General features: G+C 42.2%; 1 long non-coding RNA gene across 1 annotated transcript in view; it reads right to left on the bottom strand.

The window, feature by feature from the left end:
- The window catches only part of LOC112823385 (uncharacterized), a 229542-nt gene that overhangs the window by 194613 nt on the left and 9457 nt on the right, over window positions 1-25472 (bottom strand). Inside the window, exons 3-5 of the long non-coding RNA XR_012378333.1 lie at window positions 11744-11859; window positions 10481-10652; window positions 8569-8694 (exon numbers count right to left, since the gene is read on the bottom strand). This is a non-coding gene — a long non-coding RNA (uncharacterized lncRNA). The remainder of the gene's footprint in view (window positions 1-8568; window positions 8695-10480; window positions 10653-11743; window positions 11860-25472) is intronic.

The following is a 25472-nucleotide window of genomic DNA, read 5'->3' as shown; positions in this document are numbered from 1 at the left end:
TGATCTCACTCATATGTGGAATTTAAGAAACAACACAGAGGAACATAGGGGAAGAGAAGGAAAAATAAAACTAGATGAAATCAGGGAGACAAACCATAAGAGACACTTAAGCATAGGAAACAGGGTTGCTAGAGGGGAGGTGGGTGGGGTAGGGCAACTGGGTGATGGACGTGAAGGAGGGCACGAGATGTAATGAACACTGGGTGTTACATAAGACTGATGAATCACTGAACTCTACCTCTGAAATTAATAATGCATCATAGTTAATTAATTGGGTTTAAATTTTAAAAATTTAAAAAAAGAAAAAGAAAATCGCCCCTCCCCGGGACAGAAATTCTAATCTGGGGGAAGACAAAACCTTAACATAAACAACTAGAAAACAGTATAAGAGAGGAGGATTATCAAGGGCAAAGCACTTTGGATGTCAGAAGATGAGCATTCCTAATATCTGTGGATTCTGCCTCTGATGGACCAAAATCAAGGTGTCAGCAGGACCATCCTTCTCCCAGAAGCTCTAGAGGAGAATCCATTTCTTGCTTCTTCCAGCTTCTGGTGGCTGTATTCACTCTTTGGCTGTGGACACAGCATTCCAATCTTCAAGGCCGGCAAATTCAAATACCTCTTTGCTCTGTCTTCACATTGGCTTCTTTGTATGTATGTCAGATCTCCCTCTGCCCCTCTCTTAATCCAACGCCTTAGACCACTCGGCCACGCGACCCCGTTCCTCTGCCTCCCTCTGAAAAGAATAGTTGTGATTGCATTTAGGGCTCCCCTGGATAAATCAGAATAATCTCCACATTCCAAGATCCTCAGCTTCATCACAGCGGCAAAGACCCCCTTTTTGCCCTATATGGTAACATTGAGGCATTTCAGGGATTAGGACGGAGCCATCATCTGGAGTGTTGGGTTTGGCCAGCAAACCTTGAGATGGTGAATGAAAGGATTACTCCCAACGCCTTAGCAGGAGAAAGGAGAGGCCTGCGAACCAGATGCTCTAGTGGGGGAAAGCCTTCAGCCAAGCTCTGTCTCCATTTTTATTGTGAGTTTAATTAACATACCACATGCAAGGCAAGGAGTTTGTGAATTACGTGACCCCTGCAGGTGCCTGCATTTAAGCATTTACTTCCTAGATGAGATCTTTGAGCCACAGTAAGAATCCCGGCCATTCAACCAAGAAATTTCAGAGGAGGCCCAGCATTCCGGGCACTCCTCCTTTGCTTTTCACTTAGTCTCATCCAGGGAGGCATATACAAGTCAGGTTTTATCTACACAGGCACTGTGAATCCCCACACTGGAGGACCATTTTTCAGCCTACCACACTACCCAATTCCAAAACTTCCTACAAAGCTACAATAATCAAGACAGGGTGACCTCAACATAGGGATAGACTGAGAGACTACGAAACAGAAGAGTCCAGAAATTAACTCTACATTCAAGGTCAACTGATTTTTAACAAAGTTCCAAGGTGATTCAACGTTGAATCATTGTCTTTTCAACAAATGGTGCTTGAGATAATTGGAATAAAAGAATGAAAAAGAAAATACCTAAGACCTTCCTCTCATGCTTAAGCAAAAATTAACTTTTAAAAAAATGGATAATAGACCTAAATATAAAAGCTAAAATTATAAGACTTCCTGGGCCCGAGTTCTTTCTGGGAACATTTTGCCAGGAAGTCAATACTTTTCTCACCTAAACTAAACGGGCCTTCCTAAAGGACACAGTGCAGAAACAAACTGCAGAGAAGCAAAACCACAGAAGGCATGCGGAGAGTCGTTACTGCAGATCCCAGAGCCTGCAGAGCTCGCTCGACAGAACTCTAAGGAGGGAAAAAGAATTCACATTTATTTTATCTGACTTATGCTTTCTCTACAATATCTCACTTATCTTCCCAATAACCCTCTGAGGCAGTTAACATAACTGACATTTTACAGATGAGGAAACCGGGCCTGAACGTGATTTGTGCAAGGTCACGAAGACAGTAAAGAGACCCAGAATGCAGATCCAAGTGCGCTTGACTCGACTACTGCCTGTCTTTCAGAATTCTGTGTGAATTTAAAGTGCTCACACCCATAAAACAGGGAGCAGGGTGCCTGATGCACCATAAATGCTCTCCATAAGTATTAAATTACACTCTCCTCGTTTGCTCACCACTCCAGCACAGAACCGTTAGTTAAGGAGGAGGGGAGGCCACCCAGCAGCTCTGCTTCACTGGCCCCTCCGTGCAAAATTCAGGCTGTAAACGCTGCTGCCCACGGATCGCAGGACAGAGAAGCTCCCCCAGGGAAAAGGGCTTACGCCTATTTAGGAGGATTTGCAGCCAAGACCACCAAGCCCTTTCAACAGACCACTCAGCCCCCCGCCGACATGGAAGAGAGGCCCCATGAGGTTGTTAGAACCGACACAAGAAGAGGACAGACCAGGCGGGGAAAGCAGATCAAAACACACAGGACACAAGGAACTTAATAAGTCACCGACCTAGGGCGCCTGGGTGGCTCAGTTGGTTAAGCGACTGCCTTCGGCTCAGGTCATGATCCTGGAGTCCCGGGATCAAGTCCCACATCGGGCTCCCTGCTCAGCAGAGAATCTGCTTCTCCCTCTGACCCAACCCCCTCTCATGTGCTCTCTCTCTCTCTCTCTCTCTCTCTCATTCTCTCTCTCAAATAAATAAAATCTTAAAAAAAAATCACCAACCTAGACAACAGTGACCAATCCCTAGCATCATTAAGTTACAATAGTAGGCTAACTCTTTAGCAGATCTGTAGATATTTACCCAGTCATTGCTGTTAAAGGCAAAACGGGGGCTAATTAAAACAGCAATAGAAATGGCGGGCATGACCTGCTGATGACAACACAGGAATGAACTGAGAGCCCCAGCATGCGCTCTACCGGGTGGAAAGGAACCGTGGAAGGCTTAGATGACTGACGCAGCATCTCATTAGCGCTAAGGAGCGTTTTGTGATAATAGTAACAATGAACGTTCACTGAATACTTGATTTGCTAGATGCCTTGCCTGGGTTATTTATTATTCACAATGGAATGAGATCCTCTCTTCACAGACGAGGAAACTGAAACAGAAAGTGCAAACAGGCGGTGAGTTTAAAACTGGAGCTGATCTATTCAGCCTTCAAAATGAAGCCACGCACTCTAGCTCTATGAATGTCCCCTGTCCCCCCCAAAGTGGTCTAATAAGACATCTTTCCTCTCCTCTCCTCCCACAAAAATCTGGCAGGAATCGTGGTTTATAAATAATCGAATTGTCTTTCTTACTTCTCTGGCATTTCCTTAGGGGATCTGCTTTTAGAATATTCCAATAGCACTCTTGCAAAGTGCATTAGTCACTATGGAAACAGTTAATTCATTGATAAGAGTGGAGAGCTTTTATTAATAAGGATACAACAGCATATGTGACCCATAATGAGCAGCTCTGCATAGAAAGCCATCCCAGAAAAAAAAAAAAAATGTATAGCATTATGGGACTGTGGACTTAGCACAACCTGCCGCAGGAAGTAAATATAGGACAGCCACTCCTGGCGAGTCCATTTGACAAATCCCCTGAGGATTATGAAGAACCGGTCTCCCCGGACCCCATTTCCCAGACCTGCTACTTGCACAACAGCAGTGAACTGCCTGCCGAGCACAAAGTGGTCTCTGTCCCGCCCCCCCTCCACCCCATCATCCTGGAGGACTTTCAAGTGACTTGTGAGGTGGCCAAACAGTTCCAGGGCCTAATGAGCTCCCCCGCCAACTGAAGCACTCCCTCCCCAGACCCCATGGCCTTCGGAACAAAAGCTGCAAATTGCTTTCTGACCTTTGAAGCCATCCCAGGAAGTCCCAGGTGGCCCGAAGGAAGAGCTTCCTAGCTGCGCCTTTAGCGCTGGGCACCCTCTGATCAAAAGTGTGGGCAAAGGGCAAGAGAACCAGCCCCTGATGGGCAGCGGCTTTGGCGAAGCGCGGACGCCTGGAGCTAATCATGGCCGGCTGCAGACAAGGGGACACTGAGGGGCCTGTGTCTAAAAGCCAGCCTCGATGCCTGCTGTGAGGATTTGGCCCTGCAGACACAAGGCAAAGCAAGGAGGCTCTGGGTCCCTCCTCCTTTTTCTCGCATCCCTCTTCTCTTCATCCTTCCCTGGGCAGCGTTGCCTCGGCTTTCAGGTTTCCATGCTCAGAAGGCAGCAAAGCCAGGGACAAAGGGCCTTTTACATCTAGACCGCTCCTCCCCTTCCCAGCCTGCCGCCCCCATGTTTTCAGACAGCCCACATTTGAATTCTGGCTCCAACACCTGCCAGCAGGGTGACTTTGGACTTGTCCCTGACTCCACAAGCCTCAGCTCCCAGGTCAGACTGTCCTGGTTTGCGTGATAGCTGGTAACCTTGCAAAAGTTACTTCTCTCCGCGTATAGTCTTCAATGCCAACTGAGGATAATAATAATAACACTGTCTCATAAGCAGGAGCTACTCACAGGAGGGCCGCCTGTGAGTCTGGAACCATAATGGGAGGATGTGGGTGGGAGGAGCTGGAGCCAGGAAGGAGACCCAGCCACTGCGGGTGACAGTGCTTGGCCTAACCAGCAGCCAGCAAGCCAGAGAGTCTGGGAAGTGCAGCTTGCCGGGTGTGTCCTCTGCAGTATAGGAGCAGAGCAGGAAAGGGTGGGAGCTCTGAGTGCCAACAGGCATAGGACAGCATGTTGCCCCATAGGGTTGTCTGTAAGGCTGAATAAGAAGCCAGGAAAAGCCCCTACCCAGCACAAGGCCTGGCACCTTATGGGTGAGCAATAAATTATTATTTGATGGCCTACACTGAACAAAAGGGAGAGGAAGGAGTTTTCACCCCCTTTTTATCCTGCCATAGGGCTTGAACTGGGACATCTCATTTCATCTTTTGTCCTCAGACTGGAATTTACACCATCAGCTCCCCTGGTTCTTTTTTTTTTTTTTTTAAGATTTATTTATTTATTTGACAGAGAGACACAACAAGAGAGGGAACACAAGCAGCAGGTGTGGGAGAGGGAGAAGCAGGCTTCTGCCGAGCAGGGAGCCTGATGCAGGGCTCGATCCCAGGATCCTGGGATCATGACCTGAGCTAAGGGCAGACGCTTAATGACTGAGCCACCCAAGTGCCCTGAGCCAATTCTTTATAATAAATACCCTCTTATATATATGTCCCATAGTTTCTGTTTCTCTGGGAAATCCTGACTAATACAAGAATCATAGTCATAATAGCTGTTGTGGTGACAGGACCATGCAGACAGCTAACCTCCATGGTCATGTGGGTCCCTACCTAGACTGAACAACTTTGTCAGCCATTGGAACTCTGCCCTCATGAGTCTAGTCTGCAGAACCCCCACCCCAGTTCCAGCTGCAACTCAACAGCATGCATACCTTGACTATCTCTCTCTGCATTGTTTTCTCTTGTTCCCAAAGCCCGGACTTTGTTGAAAAGTGTCACAGAAATATGTCAACCAGGTTCATACCAGAATGCTGCTTACAATTGCTGTTATCCTCTTGTGTCCCTAGAACACTCTCTTCACTATGGCCCCTCTCAAGAGATCATCCCCACTTCCTTCTACTAAATCAAGATAAAAAACAAAACAAAACAAAAAAACTCGTCTTCTCTCCCAAAACTGAACTGTAAGGTGGAGGACAGTGGTTAAGGGTACAGACTGGAACTGAGTATGAAACCTGGCTCCACACTTTCTATGTGCAGGTCACCTAATCCTGCTGAGCCTCTGTCCCCACATCTGTGAAATGGGTGGTTCTGACAATTAAAAGAGAGACTCCGTAGAAAGCAATTAGCACAGTAACTAATACATCAAGTGACCAGCTAAAGTTAGTTATTATTTCCTATCATTGTATCTCTGTCCTTTACCGACCTTATATTTTTTGCGTGTCTCTCTTAGGAGAAAATCTGTCTCTTCATCTTTATAAGTATAAACTCACCCCCTATTCTCCAGTAACCTTTGTGGATTACTTTCCGTCAATTATCTCGGGTTTTTTTCTGTTTTCCTCCTCTACTCAAATGACTTCTTTCCATATTTGTAGATAATTGATATGAGAAAAATACAAACAGGAAACAAAAATTCTCTTTCTTACTAATAAAAGAAATATGCATTAAAATAAGTTTGAATATCCATTTTAGATCTAGCAAAATAATAAAAATGAATGCTTTCATTTATTCTTTTCTTCTCCAAATGGCACCATCAGGAAAGTAGAGGAAAATAAGTTTGGTGGCAGCACTATAAAGTGACACAATCTTTGCAGAAACAACTTGGCAAGTAGTGACAAGAGTCATAAAAATGTTTATACTCTTTGACCTAGAAATACCAATTTGGAGAATTTATCCCAAGAAATTAATTTTAAAGGAAAAAAAATGAGTTCTGCAAAGATGTTTATAGCTGCCCTAAATATTATCCCTAGAAACTAGAAATAGTTATTCTTAAGAGACTGACTAACCTGCTCAAAAACTGCATATGCTAAGAGAGGATGTGGTTGGTCCTGAGATGTGACAACTATGATGGAAGAAAGAAAATTCGGTGCACCCATTGTTAGCCTAACTGCCTCCAAGAACTCCAGGCAGGTCTGAAATGGACCCACAGGGCCATGTGAGGAAAGGGAAGCTGGAATCAACAGCCATAAAAGTAACAAACAATAACAAATTTGTCTTCTAAAGCCATAAAATGGACACAGGCAGTAGAATTTTGAAATAATTTGGGCTACAAATGGCTAAATGTTCTTTGCTCTCGCTTCATTCAGTTGATAGAAAATTACTGCAATCCTAGCAGGTGGCAGACTGAGGAACAGTGACATAAAGACAAAACACAATGGTCCCTGCCATCACAAACTTAGAATCTAGACAGCTACGCAACAGAAAATCTATTAGCAAGAAGGAAAGCATGGATTTCTCTGAAAATACCAAGATGATGGACCAGGAAATGCCTTCTCCGGAGGAGGTATCCCTTGAGCTAAGAAGAGAACTTGTCCAAGCAGAAAGGGGGTAGGAAAGAAAATGTCAGGCAGAGGGACAGTACTAGAGGGCAGATAATTTATGGAAAAGAGTGTGGTGCCTTCCAGAAACTGATGGTAGTACAAGATAGCTGGATCATGTCATCCTGGAGGGCAGGTGGAAGTAAGACCAGAGAAGTAAGCAAGAGCCAGGTCAAGAAGGGCCACCATGTTGTCAACTGCGAACTATACACAGAAGGTTCTAGAAAGTTCTGAAAGATTTGAATAAGGAAAGTGACAGAATGACAACCTCTGCAGATGAGTTAATGATGTCTAGGTGACTGTTTAACATGAATTGTTTAATAGAGTGAGTGGGTAATCAAGAAGAAAATATCTATTCTTAAAGGAGACTCATTTCCTTCCCTCTGTCTGTTAATATTCTTCAGCCATGTATCCTTTATCTTAAAACAATAGAAATGCTTTTCTTAACCATGTTGCCTATCATAGGTACCACTGCCCAGTTTTTTAGATCTGTGGCTAATATCCCCTAATTCTATGCTTCCACCCCACACTCTCTCCTGAAGCTCCTTCAATCAGGCTTCTGCCCCTGTGATCCTACTAGACCAGTCTTCTCAAGCATTTCTATCAAACAAACCATTGATTTATTGTTGCTGTGAAGCAGGAACCATGTGAAGATCTAGGATAGAAGGGAATAAGGCAGTCCAGTCCTCAGTTATAAAATAAATAAGTCACAGAGATTGAAAGTACAGCATAAGGAATATAGTCAATAATATTGTAATAATGTATGGTGACTACACTTACGATGGTGAGCATCTGTAATGCACAGAGTTGTCTAATCACTCTGTTGTACGCTTGAAACTAACGTAATGTCGTGTGTCAACTATACTTCAATAATAAAAATGAAAGTAAAAGACAGTCCGGTCCTCATGCCTCAGGAATATATGGTGCACGGGATAGGACAGATAGAACCCAGAGATCAGCAGGTGTTCACTAGCCTGAAGTGACCTAGATAAAATGAGCCTAAAACTCTCAATTCCATTGGCTTTGTTAGCCAATGTAAGTCCTTCCCACAAAATTTCTACAAATGATTCCAGAGGTCTCACTCCAAAGTCATGACTTACTCTACCTCCTACTTCTGCCTAGGCTGTCTCTGTGCCTTGGTCAAGGGGGCCACCAGGATGGAAAGTTCAGCTCCTTTTATGGCACTGCTTCTCCCCACAAAAAGAAAAAAGAAAAAAAAAAGTCACTTGGCACCAAGAATTTTCACACATCCTAAAATTCACTGCATGATTTATGGGGCAGGGAGAGGAGACCAAGCGCATATTTACACGGAAGTGATACCAGCACACTGAAATTGTTGCAGAGGCCATCTACCATGGGGAGTGGGGGGCAGTTGTAGAGGCTGGGGTTCACTGCTTGTTGCCCCATCTCCCTTCTGCCTCCATCCAGCCTCTTGCCCCTTTCTCAAATCATTACTCCTCTGCTCCTGGGATTCCACATTCCTTCTCCATTCAGCATTCTGTAGGGTCCCCTTGAAAATGGCATGTTCCTGGGATTTCAATCTTGCCTCTGCCACTTACTAACTCAACAGCTTGGGAAAGTCACTTACTTGTCTGAGCCAGATTCCTCTTCCATAAAACAAGGATAATCAGTGGTGTAATATTTTAAAGCAATTAATGAGCTTTTCTCTTTTGCATTTCTGCATACATAATCTGTGTCATCAATCTCAATGCACCTGGGGTAGAAGTGAGAAAATTATAGTAAGACCTCAAGGAGAAAGGAAGGAATTATTCTTGCTAGAATTTAATACCAGACAATGGTATTGAGATGTAGGTTCTGCCAAGAAAGAAATTTTCCTAAATGTCTTTATCTCCCTCCTTTAACATATTGGGAGTTTTCCTTGTGTGGTTGTTATTACACTTATATAAGGAGGTCCCAGTCCAAAAGAGAGAAGAATCGGAGACACCTGTCCTTTCTCATATCAGTGGAAGATATAAGGGAGGTAGGTGGACAGCAACACCCCATCATCTATCTCGAAGCCAAAGTTCCAGAGTGGAGATGGGGTGTTCACTAAGTTGGGGGGTGTTGCTGGTAGACCAGTTAGGAGATGGTTGAAGTAATTAGGAAGATTTCATGGAGACTTGGACTTTGGTAACTGTCAATAGGAATTTAAAGAGAGAGAGATGGGATACAAATGGCAAGGTGATAGAATCACCAAGTCTTAATGATTGCATATCTCTCCAATTTACAAATTGTCTTTATTAACTGCTGCATTTGTTGTTTTTGAGATCATTTCCTCCTCTCCCAAATTCCATGATGTCATACTACCTAGTCCTTCTGTCTCCTCTCTGAATTTTCATCCTCCCTATGCAAAAGAGTTGGCTTGTTTTTTTTTTTATGGAATAAGTGGATAAAGAAGTCTGTAGAGGAGGAAATGGTCTGCTTTATTTCAGGGCTATGCTAGAGTTTGCAATCTATTGTGCAACAAATTCTACAAGATTTTCTTTAATCTTAAGAAAATGTCTCATAATGCTAACCCTGGTAAAATTGCTATTACACAAGAGAATACCTTAATCCAAGGTGGGGGGAAGCTAATCTAGAATTTACAGTTGACAATTAATCAATATTTAGTATAGTGTAGTGCTAAACATGTTGTCATTAATAATTATTACCTGTATCTAATAATTATTTATTAGTAAATAAAAGTGGCTATCAACTGCTTTCTGTTAATTACTTTAGCCAGTTTAATATTGATAATGATCCCTGGCCTCTCTAGGGAAAGTAAGGGTATACAAAGCACTTTCTGATATCTGGTGGCATCTCCAGAGTATATGAGGAAGGTAGTGGCGTGCTATAGTATCTGTATTGTACAAAGAAATTAACTAAGGCCCAGAGAGAGTATATAAATTGGGATACAAAGAAAGTAAAGAAACTCTCATTTAGTATCCTCTTAGGAAATACATTTCTATTTCCCATTATCTGACTCCTCCCACATCCTCCAAGATTCCTGAAAGATTGTTGATAAAGAGATCTGCTGACAAGCACCCTCAATGCCCTTCGATGAAAGTGCTCTGGGCTGAGACACTTGAACATTTTCAGTCCTTTTGGCAGGGGGTGGGGGGAGGGGGCTTTCATTTATCTACTGGGGCTTAACCACATGGGGGGTCTCTAATATTTCCAATCGATTCCATTCATCTTGGTGGATAAGTGTACATATATGCTAGACCTCTTCTGATGTAAGTAATGGAGAACCAACTCTAACTTCCAAAGGAAGTTAAGGCAAAGGAAATAAGGAGGTTAATCAATGTAAAGGAGAAGAGCAGGAGTGTGACAGGGTCTGAACACACTGGAACCACAGGCTGGAACGTACCTAGACTCCCACACTGGTTTACCAGTTTGTATCCCTGATCCTGTCTCTATAGTGCCTCTAGCTTCTACCATTATAAACTAGGTTTTTATATTAATGGTACATATATAATCATTGAATGGCCCCACGTTTTCTGTCTTATGGATTTGCTCACCTGGAAGTGACAGCCTTCAAGGATCTCTTTTGCCTCAATTCCAGAAGTTCCAAGGGAAGGATTCATTGGCCAAGCCTGAGTAAGCAGTCCAAACCTGGACCAGTCAACCTGGCCATGGAACCAAGTTATGTTTTTATGACAACTCTCCTTTGGTCAAAGATACGGAAAACCCCTAGAAAAAGGAGGTTGGATGGAAAAATTGAGAGGCTGACCACAAAAAAATGTAAAAGTAAAACAGGCACAAATACACCTGTTTACCTCTCCCATGTTCTTACCACACCACTTGACCCAAGCTGTAGGAATATATACTCTTTGTTATCTTTCCTACTCTAAACATACCTAAACTCATCTTTTAATTTTTCCTACACTTGTAGAGCCTCAGCTTACTCTTTCTGATGTTGACATATTAATTTTTATAGATGTCCACCTCATTTGTTGCCTTAGGATCATTTATAATTATACACTCAATGGTAAATTTGCACAACTCCCATACCCATGGTGCCGTCTCCTTATTTGAAGTCTTTATTTTGAAAGGAATAGCTACATTTTCCCTAAATTTATTACAATATCCCCAGCTTGTGGTAAAAGGTGCTTTAACAACATAAATCCTATCCATTCATTTATTCCAAGAACACTTAAGTATCAGGCACTGGGCTGCATTCTAGGATGGGGAGGTTGCTGCCCGAGAAGGAAGAGATCCCCAGAGATGACTCCTAACATCTGTGAGAGTCTGGCAGGAGAGGCAGATATGAGCACAAATTAAATAGGGTCCAGTATGGTAAGTGCTAAGGGTGATCTAGCCATGATGTATAGAATCCCTGAGACAGGAGGGACTGAGTCAGAGAAGTAGCTGAAAAGGGCAAACGTCTCTGAACTGATATTAAAATGTGCATCTCCTCCTTTTCCAAGGAGGAGACTGCTGGAGTCACAAGATCATAGAATCACTAACCTTGGAAAGAAAAATGACCTGAAAGATCATTCAGCATCAATTTCTGCCCAGCGTACAAATTTCTCCTACCAACCTGTCTCTGCCTGGAGGCCTCGCATGATGGGGACCTCACTGGGATTACAGAATAGGTATTGGTATGGTAGAGAAATCAAAGGGTTTGGGGTCAGAGAGACCCAGACTCAAAATCCAGCCCTTACTAGCTCTGTGACTCCAGACTGGCCATATAGCCTCTCGGAACCTCAGATTTCTTGCCAGGTAAGTGTCATCACATTACCTACCATATGGAGTTGTGGGTGGTGATTTTGACTACTTACCTCCTTGAGGCAGCCCATCCTATTATGGAACAAATGGAATTGATAGGAAGCTCATTGTTGGATTAAGATGAAATCTGCTTCCTGTGTACTTCGGATCCATCAGTCCTGATTTTGTGCTTTGCATGGGAGAAAGAAAAAAGAAGCCTTTTTACTCCCCTATCTAAGAGTACTTCAGACTGGACTATGATAATAAAATACCAGTCCCCCTTTTCTATAGCTCTCCTCTCCCTGCTGTGGTCAATTCTCCTGGCTTATTGCATCCCTGACAAATCTTTATATTTTTCCAAATTCAACCATCTCAGCCCTCAGAGATTCAGACTACTGGCCCTCGCAGTATCTGCTTATTTCAACAAACAGGTTTTAAATTAAATCTTAGGAAACACAATTCACTTTCAATAGAATCGCATAAAATGGAAGTGTCAAAAGTTGGAGAAAGTATAACTGTTTGACAATTGAAGATTGAACCATGAGCTAGAGGAATTCAAACCAGCTCGCTGGATCACACAGATGTTTCTGTTACAAAGAAAATGGTGTATAGGATCTCCCGCCTCTCCAAAATCAAATTCATTGTGTTCTGATAAGATGCCAAAAGGAATCCCATTTACAGATGTAAAATATTCAAACTGTAGGCTCTGTGGCTGAATGGTTCTATTGCTTTTGGTTCTCTTGTTCATCATCTTTAGCATTGCAAAACAAATAAAATGAGCCTTCTTTCCTAAGAGAATGACAAATTTCTTATCGATCCCCATATAACTCAAACTCTTCTGACCAATGGTGGACTAACAGTCCAATTATTTTAATGTATTTGCAAATTGAAAATAAAAATAATATGCATATACATATTACATGTATATTGTCAAATTCACTTTCTGTATATATTTACCAAACACATTTTGTAAGGGTGTGAAGGAGGGGAATCAGGCAGCACACCTTAATATTATTTTAAAAATTTAAGGGGAAATGTAGGAATTTGGAAATAACTGCAGACTTCAAAAATTCCCATTTTGCTATTTATGTACCATTTTTGTATATCCTAGCAAGTAAAAGAGTGAATGAATATCTTGTAATGAGATTTGGAGTCATGGAAGGGACCCACAATTGCCAATTACACTGTATTTTAATTCAGAGATGCTTCTTTCAAAATCGTATGTTGATCTGACATTTCCCTTGGAAAATAATGGAGGGAGAAAACATTTTTCAAAGCTCTTGGGGCAGTTATTCAGACACCAAAATGCTAAGCAGGCCTGCACACAGGGGGAAGAGGTCCTTTGTGAGTGTAACCCTGCTGTTTGGTAGAATTTTCAGAGTCAGCCTTACTGCAATGAAATATAGTTTATAACCATAATCAAGTGTTATTTGGAAAAATCTTTTTGGATGTGAGAAAACATTTGTAGTGTGTGATGCCATCAAAGAAAGGAGCTGATGGCATAGGGGTCACTGATGAGTTCGGTAGCATTAAATAAAGACACAAGTCAGACATTTAATGGGAAAGAACAGATGTAAGAACCTCTGGAAGTAGAAGAGATTTAACAGGCAAGTAGAAGGAAGAACTCCTGGGTGGAGACAAACAGTCTGGAAGGGCCTTCGCTCTGGAGCTGAGGCATTGTAGCAGAGCTGGCTAGAGGCCAGCCTTTACATCAGACTGTAGAGGACAATCTGCTAGCATCTAAAGCACTACTTTTACACCTATAAAATAGGATGATAGTAATACCTACCTCAATGGAAAACATTTAGAATAGGGCCCAGTACATGGGGAAAACACAATTATAAGTAGCTGTTAGTGTAGGGATAACAGTAAGTACCCCTTAAAGCCAGGCAAGGGCGTCCACATGAGTTAGAGTGTTCTCGTGATTTTGTAAAGACACTTCTGGTACCTACAGTGGGTCTTGGGCAAGCAGTGCCATCAGTCAGGTGCACCAAGCCGGACCTGGGTGCTGTTTCCCCCTTTAGAGATGCTCTCCAACTCTCATACTCACTCTTGCTGAATGTGTGTGGAGTTGACCAGATGCCCCATGGAGCTCCAGGAATTGTGCCTATTAAATTGCTCAGGAGGGGCACCTAGGTGGCTCAATCGGTTAAGCATCTGCCCTTGGCTCAGGTCATGATCCCAAAGTCCTGCGATCTAGCCAGGCATCATCATTGGGCTCCCTGCTCAGCGGGGAGTCTGCTTCTCCCTCGCCCTCTGCCCCTCCCCCTGCTTTTGCACTCTCTCTCTCTCTCTCTTTCTCCCTTTCTCTCTCTCTCTCTCTCACTTGCTCTCTCTCTCAAGTAAATAAATAAAATCTTTAAAAACAAAAATTGCTCAAGAGCCTAATGGCTGAGCTGTGGTTCCAGGAGGGTGGCCTGGCAAGAGGATTGCTCTGAATGGCCAGTGTGATATTTCTTTTGTGGGAATCATCCAAGATATAGCCAACGAAATGGTACTAATATGTTGATTTGGGGTGACTCAAATTCTTTAGAAAGAGGTCCTGTAAAAAATATCTTCCAGAGCCCCTACACACCTTAGGGGCAGCCCCAGTAATAAGATGTTATTCTTAGCACTGATACCCTTTTACTGTTCCCATTTAGGAAGAGGACTCACACAGTTCAGGAGAAACATAGCCATGCAACCCTAGATGATCCAGGATACTACAAAGACAAATAATTTCAAGCCCTTTAATTACTTCAAACCAGCAAACCACTGTAAATTACTGGGAGGGCGCCTGGGTGGCTCGGCTGGTTAAGCGACTGCCTTCGGCTCAGGTCATGATCCTGGAGTCCCAGGATCGAGTCCCGCATCGGGCTCCCTGCTCAGCAGGGAGTCTGCTTCTCCCTCTGACCCTCTCCCCTCTCATGCTCTCTCTCTCTCTCTATCTCATTCTCTCTCTCAAATAAATAAATAAATATTTTTTAAAAAAATAAATAAATAAATTACTGGGAGATGGAGGTGAGCTCCCTCCTAGAATCCCACTTCCCATATTGGAGAGCACTCCTAAACCCTGACTAACCCCAGAAGGTTTTAGATGCCTAGATAAGAATTTTAAAACTTACTACTAGTCAAAAGAAATAAAATTAAAATGATGATTCCATATGTTGCCTACCAGGAAAAAAAATCATTTTAAATAATAATTCCAAATATTGATCAAGATAAGGTGAAAGGCAGGGACCGATATTGCTGGTTGTAGTGTAAAATGGTTCAACCTTTGGGATGGCAATTGAGTAATATGTGTGAAGAGAATTCAAATGCTTGTGCCCAGTTATAGCACTTCTGGGAATCTAGCCTGAGGAAATTATCATAAATATAGAAAAAGCTGTCAACTTTTCTCTACATAGCAGCTGGCCTCCATCTCCTCTATTTTCCTGTCTTGTAAGAACTTCTGGAGAACCAAGTAAAACATGAATTATACTTTAGGCTATTCCTGATGACAGATATAATGGATTTATTCATATTTTCTTATTAAAGCTAGCATTTATTGATTCTTTACTAAGTGCCAAACAGTGTGTGACATGTTTTATATAGGTTAATTCATTTAATACTCATCACAACACAACCAAGTACATCACTTGGGATTCCTTCAACCTCAGGAAACAGAAATCCCAGCTCCACTGGCTTAAACCACAGGGAAGTTGTAACAGGAAGTCCAGAGGTAGGCAACTCCACAACTGATAAATTCAGGGGTGATCACATCATCCTCTCTGCCATCCTCAGGCAGCCTGACCTTTGTGGTCACAAGATGGTCACCACAGCTCCAAACCTCACATGTAAGACATAAGTATCTCACAGAAATGGCTCTATGTCACCTTGACCAGAAATGTATTCCATGTTCCAGAGCAATCAGCACAGAGAAACCTATGGTTGTGCAGAGTACGAATTACATAACAAAGTTGGATTTGGGTTAGAAAGCACCAAAGGGCAGATGGACATTGGGTAGCAGCCAACAATCTCAGCTAGGAGTGAGATATTTATTATATCTATGTAGCAGGAAAGGAAGCTAAAGTCTGGGGAGGTTAAGCAACTTGCCAGAGGTCACTCAGTCAGTGAGTGGAAGGGCTAGGATTGGAATCCAGTTCTACCTATCTAGAGTCCATAATTAGCACTGTGATGCATTCATTTTCCACATATGTGTATACAAATATACAAAAAGTTCTGCATTAGTCAGGGCTCTCTAGAGAAATAAAACCAATAGGATATATATATACGTGAGTGTGTATGTGTGTGTGTGTATATACCATATATGTGTACATCATATATATATATACATATATAGCATATACATGTGTATCCTATACATATATGATTTATTATAAGGAGTTGGCTCACATGATTATGGACCCTAAGGAGTCCCATGATCTGCTGTCTATAACCTGGAGACCCAGCAGGACCTGTGGTATAGTTCCCATCTAAGTCTGAAGGCCTGGGAACCAGGAAAGCTGATGGTGTGTGTCCCAGTCCTAATGCAAGAGAAGACTGATGTAGCAGCTCAAAAACAGGTAGAGGGAGCAAATTCTCCTTTTTTTTTTTTTTTTATTCAGGTCTATGTTGGGTGGATGGGGTCCACCCCATATTGGGGAGAGCAATCTGCTTCATTCAGTCTATCAATTCAAATGTTAATTTCATCTAGAAACACCCTCATGGATACACCCAGAATAATGTTTAACCAAGTATCTGCTCATGCCATGGCCCAGTCAAGCTGACACATGAAACCATCACAGTTTCTCAATGGAGATTGTTTGTTCTCTTACTGTGCTCATTCCTATGTACTTCTTTCATGCCAGCAAATAAGAAGCACCTGGTCAGCCATGGTATTAAAGAGGCATGAAGTACAGGTCTGTGATTCCTGAGATTAAGAATTCCTCAAATCAGTGAGATCATATGATACACGTCTTTCTCTGATTGACTTATTTCACTCAGCATAATACCCTCCAGTTCCATCCACGTCGTTGTAAATGGCAAGATTTCATTCCTTTTGATGGCTGCATAATATTCCACTGTACCTCTGAAACAACTAATACATTATATATTAAAAAAAAAGAAGATAGTAGGAAGGGAAAAATGAAGGGGGGGAAATCAGAGGGGGAGACGAACCATGAGAGACTATGGACTCTGAGAAACAAACTGAGGGTTCTAGAGGGGAGGGAGTTGGGGGGATGGGTTAGCCTGGTGATGGGTATTAAAGGGAACATGTACCGAATGGAGCACTGGGTGTTATACACAAACTATGAATCATGGAACACTACATCAAAAACTAATGATGTAATGTATGGTGATTAACATAACATAATAAAATTTAGAAAAGGGCATGAAGAAGAAAATTAAGTTACTTCCTCTTTGCTCTTGATTGGGAAATGCTACATAAGCTGGGCAAGGATCCTCATTTCATTCATTTTCTCATTTATTCATTCAACCAGCATGTAATGGAAAGAATGGAGGTTTGGCCTTCACCACATGTGGGTTTCAATTCCAATTAAATCTTGGCTATACAAGTTCCTCGTAAAATAAGAACTGGAATACAAGTGATAGTGATTGTCAATAGTACCAGTAGAAACAGAAATAATAGCAGTTTGACAAAGACAAATACTAATAAGGTAGGGTTCCCAGCCCTTTCTTCTCCTGGCAACTAAAAAGACTTTTCTATTGCCCATTTAGCTCCTTCTCATCCCCTGCCCTCTTCTATCTTTGCCTTCTGGGCATTTGTTTGTTTTAATACAGAATAGGGAGGATGGGGAGAAAGGAATCAAAGAAACCAAGGAAGACACAAGAGAAAGGAAGTCCAAAGCCACCTGATCAGAAGCAGACAAAGAAAAGGATTTGAGGAGGCAGGTGTTAGGGGTCAGCTGTGGGGAACGAGAGGATGAGAAGCTCTTAAGATTCTCTCTTTCACTTTCCCTCTGTGAATGAGAGGAAGGGAGGACATGGCTCTGCATTTTGAGACAGATTTTCATTCATGATCTTCAAGGGATATAGGTAACTCTTATAAGTGCTTTGTAAATACTTTACTGAAGTATGTTTCTTTGAGTGTATGTGAGAGTGTATGTGTATGTGTATGTGAGAAACTATGTAGGGCCCTGAGATTTGAGTAATACTAAGAGTAATGGTAATAGTAATACTAATCATGGTGGGCAGTGGCAACCACCGGGGCAGAAACAGTAGAGGCATGGAGAATTGGGCAAGCCACTTTCACTCTTGAGACTTTAGGCTCCTCATTTGCAAAATGGGGGAATTAGAAACATTAGAAACTACTTCTGAGCTCTAATATTCTGTGTGTTTCTATCCATATCTACTAAGTACCCAGTCCTGAGTTAAGTGCTAAGGGAGAGACACAGGAAATATAACAGATGATTCCAGCCCTCCAGGACTTGACGGAGAGGAGGGCCTTCTTGCTATTCCTTCATATTCATAACTTAGCCCTGCCTCAGGGCCTTTGCGCTTGCTCTTTCTTCTTCCTAGAATGTTCTTGCCCCAGATAGTCACATCAACCCCTCCCTCACCTCATCCGGGTTTTTGCCTAAAGACTCCTTCCCAGTGAGTTCTTCCCTGATCACCTTACTTAAAATTACAATACTTTATGAATCTGTGAGGAATACAAGCATTTAGCTCATGGCAATATTTAAGGTTTCAAAAAAAGAAGAGGAAAAGAAAAGAATGCTTATCACCTACTGTGTGACAGGAGAATCTCAAGAGAGCTGGGGTGATTAGTTTCTAGTCATGAGGCCGGATTACAAGGCTTTTTTGGTAAAATTTAGTTTTATGGCTTATTTTATAATTAACAGTTCATAAAAGTAATAACACTTACCAAAAAAAAAGGTGCAACTCCTTTCTATCTATCTGCTTTCCCCGTTTAATTCTCTACTACACTTGTCATCACCTAACATGTTACACAACATATTTATTTGTCCAACATCTGTTATTCCACATAAGAATTTATGCTGCATTAAGACAGGATTTTTTTTTCTGTCTTCTGCACTGCTATATCCCCAGCAACTAGAACAGTGCCTGGCATGTGGTAGAGGCTTAATAAATATTTCCTGAGTAGATGAATAAGAGACATGACATGACTTGGTCAAAAAACCAATCAGCCTGCATTTTTTTGAGAGAGAAAAAGAGGGAAAGAGAGAGAGAGCAGAGGGAGGGCAGAGGGAAAGGGAAAGAGAGAATCTTAAGCAGGCTCCACACTCGGCATGAAGCCGACATGGGGCTTGATCTCAGGACCCCAATATCATGACCCGAACCAAAATCAAGAGTCAGACACTTAACCAACTGAGCCATGCAGGCGCCCCATCAGCCTGCATTTAATACATGTAAGAAGTAGAAATAAAAGCACTGAAGAAGTTCAGAGAAGGAAAGGAGGCACATGAGCCAGAACACTTAGGAAAGGCTCATAGGGCCAGGGCAACAGGGCTGTGCATGGAGAGATGATTGGCATTAACAATGGGGAGATAATAGGGGAGGACTTTCCGGATTTTACAGGGAGTGGCAGGGTGGGAAGAAGGAATGTGGAAAGGAGACAGAAAGACAACATTGAAAAAGCCCATGGCATCCACATGCTATGTTCTGGGATAAGCAAAAAGGAGAGTCTACCTGGAATGGAAGAAAGGACCACTTTAGCAAGTAGAGGGAGGTCAGGACAGGGGAGCAGGTGGAGACAGTCCCAGGAAGGTCAAAGACGCCCAGACACACCACGTGCCATGCCCAAATTTCCCATGTATTCTAGAGGCTGAGTTGATGGACAGCTCGGCATGCTGGTATTGAACACTCACTGGTGACAACATTGAAGCTAACCACTGGAAAAGAGAAAGGGTTAAAATAAAGTACCTGTGATCGCCTCCAGGAGAAATTATAATGCTAATGTCAGTAATAGCTACCTTATCTCATGAACATGGCACTTCACATGTGATACAGGTTCTCCAACTTGTCTGATTACCTAATCCTGCATAACACACTACCACAAAACTTAGTGGCTTAAAATAACCATTTTATGTTTTTACAGTTTTGTGTGCCAGAAATTGGGGTGGGGAGTGGGGCTCAGCTGGGAGGTTCATCTCAGATTCCATGCCACAAGCTGGGGTGACTGATGCTAAAGGATTCACTTCACAATGGCCTTTCATCACATCTCTGGCACTTGAATGCTCCTTGGCCTCTCTCTGTCTCCCTTTCTCTCTCTCTACATCATCCGGCATCCCGCCATGTGGCTTAGACTTCTACATCACAGGGACCTTGGAATAGTCAGATTTCCTACACAGCAGCTCCAAGAGCAAATGTTCCAAGAGAGAGGAAGTAGATGCTGCCATTCTCTTAAGGTCTGGGCCCAGAAACTGGCATGGCACCTTTTCTGCCATGTTTTCTTGGCGGGAGCAATCAAAGAGTCTCCTCAGATTCAAGGGGATGAAACATAGTCCCCATTTCTCAATAGGAGGAATGTCAAAGAATCTGTGGTCTTCTTTAACCCACCATAGCAATCTGAAAATACTATTTTTGTTTCTGAAAGAAGCTGGAGCTAAGAAAGATGAGAGTAACTTATTTAAAGAGAAAGGCCAATAACCTAATAGTTAAGATGATAGTAATGAGAGACTTGATGAAGCCATTCTTAAACTTACTATAAATCCACTGTAGTCAGCCTAGTCTAATCTTTCCATAACACTAGACAAACAAATATGTGACAGTGAATAGAGACTAGAATGAGGTTAATATATAAAGAAACAATATATGGCCAAAAAAATGGCAACTTAATTCCCTGGAAAAACCGTAGTCTAAAAAAAACCTGACTCATACCATATTGAAATACAAATTACAGATGTATTAAGAAATGTAGGGGGAAATGTGTATAACCTTGAGGTAGCAATATAGAAAGATTAGATGGATAGATGATAGATAAACGGAGAGAGATCATTCTGTAATCTTTATTATTTTATGACAAAATATCATAAGCCAAGTCAAAAGACAAGTACTAGAATGGAAAATAAATACCTGCAACACGGGTGGCAGAGAGATGGCTAGCCACCTACCAAAAATTCACACTCCGATATAGCAGTCCAGCCAAAAACCATAGCCAGCCCCCTTGCATCAATGTCGCATCAGCAATGAATGGGGTATGGCACTTTGAGACCAGAGCTTTTAAGAAGTTGGTAGGGATTCTCCACCCTGCTTTTCCTTTTCTTTAGCTATATGCAGAGGACTCCAAAGCCATAATGAATGGGAGAGCCATAAGATGGTAAGAATCCAAGTCCCTGAAACACCAACTGGAAGAAAGCTGCCCACCTGCAAACCAGGAACGCTCACACTGGACTGTTAGAAGAGCAAGAAGTAATCTTCCATCATAATTAAGCGACTGAGATTTGGAGGTTCATTTGTTATAGAAGCTACTATTATCCTAATTAATCCAACAAATTTAATAAGTGAAGGGTTAATACCCCTAATACATAAAGAATATCTACAAAATTGACTATTCAAAAAGAAAAAAAAATCAGAAAAATGAGAAAATTATAAAAACAGTCCAAATCACTAGGAGAAAATCCAAATGGATAATAAGTATGAAAATATTCTTAGAACATTTTTACTAGTATTCAGGGAAATGCACATCAAAGGAACTCATCAGACTGACAATTGAAGAGGAGATAATAACCAGAGCTGATAAAAATGCAGAGAAACAAGCACTTTTGAAAGTTAGATTGCATGAATTGCTACAGTTTTGAGGGGAAGGTAATCTGCCACTAGATATTAAAATTGAAAATAGGCAAAATCTACTTATGTTTATGAATGTATGAAAAAATTGTACATACAGTTGCTACCTAATATTTGCTCAATAAAAATACTAGTGCAGGAAGCAATTATAGAATAAAATTATCACGTGAGTCTTCATAGCCTTTACTTCTCCTTTGTTCACAAAGAAAAGTCCTGTAATTGTCTATTTAGTTTCCCTAATCCTCCTCTTCTCCTCTAGAGAACCAAGAGTCCTCTAGAAGGAAGAGACCAAGGAGAGTTGCATTAAAAAAAACTGGGGGTTGTGGGGAGAGACATAAAACTGCTTAAGAATTACAAGGAAGTAATTCTTGGGGATAGAACCTGGAGAGACCCTGGAGCAGCCACTAGGTCTGAGCAAGATGGAGAGAAAAGGGAAGGAAGAGTACACGATGTTTCAGTAAATAAAATGGACCTCCCCCTCTGGTGTTCTCTGAGGAAGTCAATAAAAAATGGGTATGATTTACTTTTTCATAACTTTTGCTCTTACTACTTTTTTGTTACTGGGATGACCTCTCTCTCAGACTGGACCATATATGTCCCTGGAATAATGAGGATTACAATTGATAATATACTATATTCTCCACTGTCAACACCTGTAATGCACCATTTCAGTTCTCAGGCCAAACCATAGTTCTTTCATTCACTTAACCAACATTTCTTGAACACCTACTGGGTGTCAGGGAATTACTGATTTACAGTCTACGGGGGCAGAAGTACTAGAATATCCTGGTATTCTCACAGAGACATTCAAAAGTCGGCCACAGCAATCCATACATGGATGCTGTTGTCTTCAAATAAAAACTGGGAATCAAAGTCTGCGGGGATCTGGAGAAAGTGTAAGTGTGATTTAGCAGTTGATGTGGCAAAACATTGAACTTTCATTCTTTATGACTCAAACTCCTTCTCCTGGACCCCTCCCCTTTCCATATAAAAACATCCTTGAACTGAACTTGTAGTGACAACCTATCGTGATGTCTATACTTAAGTCTTGTCATACGCCAGAAACAATGACCACCCAACACTCGGTGGCTCAGGGACTGCACATCCTGAACATCAGCACAAACCTCACACACAGCCATTGTCCATTTGCAACCAATGACGATCAACACCGAGACACAAAAATTGCACAGAAACAAGTGCCCTAAAAATATTACATCAGGCTCCCCTGAGTTGTCAGCCTGGTTTTGTTCTCTGCAAAGAAACCCACTGATTGCCTAGTGACTCTGATGGGCATGATAAATATCAGAGAAAGCCTTTCCCAAGCTCCCAGATGTTATTAGGTAGATGAAGAGAGAAGCTGAAGTCATACAGATGCATGACTTCCAAATAGGCAGAATAAAATAGAGATTGTGGTATGAGTGGGAAAGGTTAAAACAGCTCTGGAGCTAGTTCACACTTAGCCCCTACATATTTCATGATGCTGGACATGTTTAGGACCCCAATACCTGCAAGATCTTTGCAAGGCACCTGTCCAAGATGAGCAAGGCACTTGACCTATATGGGTTTCAGTGCTGCTAACTGTAAAATGAGGATATTCAGGATTTACTTTTTTAAAAAAAAATATGTATGTATGAATATATATACATACCCAAAATAGTGTGTGGTATATGGTATCATTTAAATAAGTCTCCTTTCACATTCTCTTCTACAGCATTGCTAAATGTTATAATGTCTGGCATAGCAGGCATTTGCTTTCCTAAAGGAGTCCTGAAGAGAAGAAATACAAGACTGAGTGGCCTTTGGGACAGAGTCCATGTTTTCAACAATGAGTCATTCAAACGCAAGTATAGCTCAGTGAACTGTATAAAAGCTGGAGATTAGGAAAGCTGGAATCTGGTTCTCAACCACTCACAAAAAAGAATTGTCCATCCCAAAATGTCAACAGTGCTAAGACTGAGAAGCCCTGAAATCACCACATTGTGATGAAACCCAAGGTAACCACTTGTACAGGCCATCTAAAAAGAGAAAATACCTGAACTGTTCCAGCTGTCCCAGCCATACCAGCCCAGATGTCAGACATGAGCGAAGGCACCATCTTGGACATTCACATCCCGTAGAAGCAAAGTGATGAAGAACCAAAGAACCCAGAAGCATCTAGTTGAGCCAACCTGGATGTCTCTAGCAGTTAGAGCCACCTCAGCCAAAGCCCCACCCCTCTGAGAGCCATCCTCACTGAGTGCTATTTTAACTCATGACCAACAATGTCATGTCACTTCGTGTTGGAGTGGTTTATCCACAGTCATAGATAACCAGAACAGCAGCCTGTTTAACAAATCTCAGAGAAGAGATTAACCTTTAGAAACCATGAACCTGGTTTGGGGAAGACTGGAACTAAGTAGACAGTGCAGGCTAATCCAACCTTAAGCCAGTTATGCCATCTGTAAAATGGGGATATTAATTTCTATTTCTCGAGATATTGAGAAACTTAAATATGATCAAAAGTTATGTACCACTTATGATAGTAGCTAGCCTAGCAGGGCCACAGCACAAGTAAGTTTAGATTGGATTTGACCTGGTTTGTCTTCAGAACATAGAGCAAAGATGACCTTTCTCTCAGACCTTCGACACTGAGTCATGGAAAGGGACATGAAGTGGTTGTGTGTCAGAAACCTCTTACCCCCCACCCGCCTCGTGCAAATAATGCTCGCAAACCATGTCAAGCAGAGGCCCACTTCTAAACCTCACTTGAGTTACTTAATATCTCAGTATCTTAATATCGTCCTGTGTAAAATAAGGACAGTGATACTATACTGATCTCACAGAGTGGGTCTGTGGATTAAATGAGAGAAGTATATATGAAGCCCTCAGCACAGCGCCCGGCACAAACCAAAATTCAGAATCATCTTCTGGTCTATGACCCACCTACTTCCTGGGCATCCCTGAATCCCAGCAGTGGGCATAACCTAGACCCTAACGGGACCCTTGACAATAGCAATAAAATAACTTTCTCTCCCTTTGAATGATACCAAAGGGATGGCAACCAGGAAAGAAAGTGGCTCCACTTCTCCTCCCCATTAATAAGCAAAGCATTCCGTGAAGCCCATGGACATTTTCAGAGAGTCAAAGAGGAAAATCCCATGACTCCTTCTGAGGTCAGGACATGAGGAATCCCCTGCTGTGTAAACACCCAGGATGGAAACCAGTCCCACATGGACCAGGCGGGTACATCTCTTTGAGTAACCCACACCTACGCTTTCATTTGCGGGTTTTACCATCCAGTGTTCCAACCAACAAAAACAACTGTTCTGCAAGAAAAAAAGAAGTACCAGTTAGGTCCAGATTTTTTTCCAGGCCTGAGGAAAAGAAATGTCAAAAAGCCATGACAACATCTGTCAGCAAGATATTAGGCTGTTCGTTGACACACATGTCCTGTTCCCTCTGTTCAGCCTGTGGGGTTCATTACAACTCAGGACCATGCCCTTCTGTCCCAAAGAGTGCTCATATCTTCCCTCAGGACTCAGGAACCTGGAAGCAAAAAGCTGCTACCCCACTCAAATCATCCAAATGAACAACCCCAATGGTGGGATTCCCCAGTTCAAGAGGCCTACTCTGGGGCACCTGGGTGGCTTAGTAAGTTGAGCGTCCGGGACTCTTGGTTTCGGCTCAGGTCATGATCTCGGTGTCCTGAGATAGAACCCTGTGTTGGGCTCAAGGCACAGCGTGGACTCTGCTTGTCCCTCTCCCTCTCTCCCTCTCAAATAAATAAAATCTTAAAAGAAAAAAAAGAGGCCTATACTCAGTGTCCAGGACAGTAAATGAAGACTATGTACAGACAAATATGATTGGATTCCCTTGGGAATTCTGAAATGGTGAGGAAAATGGCAAAAGCTTTTATTTGAAAAATGGAGTCCCCCTCTGGTCTGTAGTACACAGGGTTTGAAATGAGCCTGAGAATCTGTTCTAAGGAAGACTGCTGGATTCAATGATTTATGCCATAAATCCAGAGGACTACCCGCTGCCCCACCACACACACACACACACACACACACACACACACACACACACACACAC

The sequence above is a fragment of the Callorhinus ursinus genome, unplaced genomic scaffold (genome assembly GCF_003265705.2).
Source record: "Callorhinus ursinus isolate GAN/ISIS: 27379988/994484 unplaced genomic scaffold, GSC_fseal_2.0 scaffold5, whole genome shotgun sequence".
NCBI lineage: Eukaryota > Metazoa > Chordata > Mammalia > Carnivora > Otariidae > Callorhinus > Callorhinus ursinus.
Note: the sequence above shows the minus strand (reverse complement) of the source record. Positions and strands in the feature narration are given on the sequence as shown.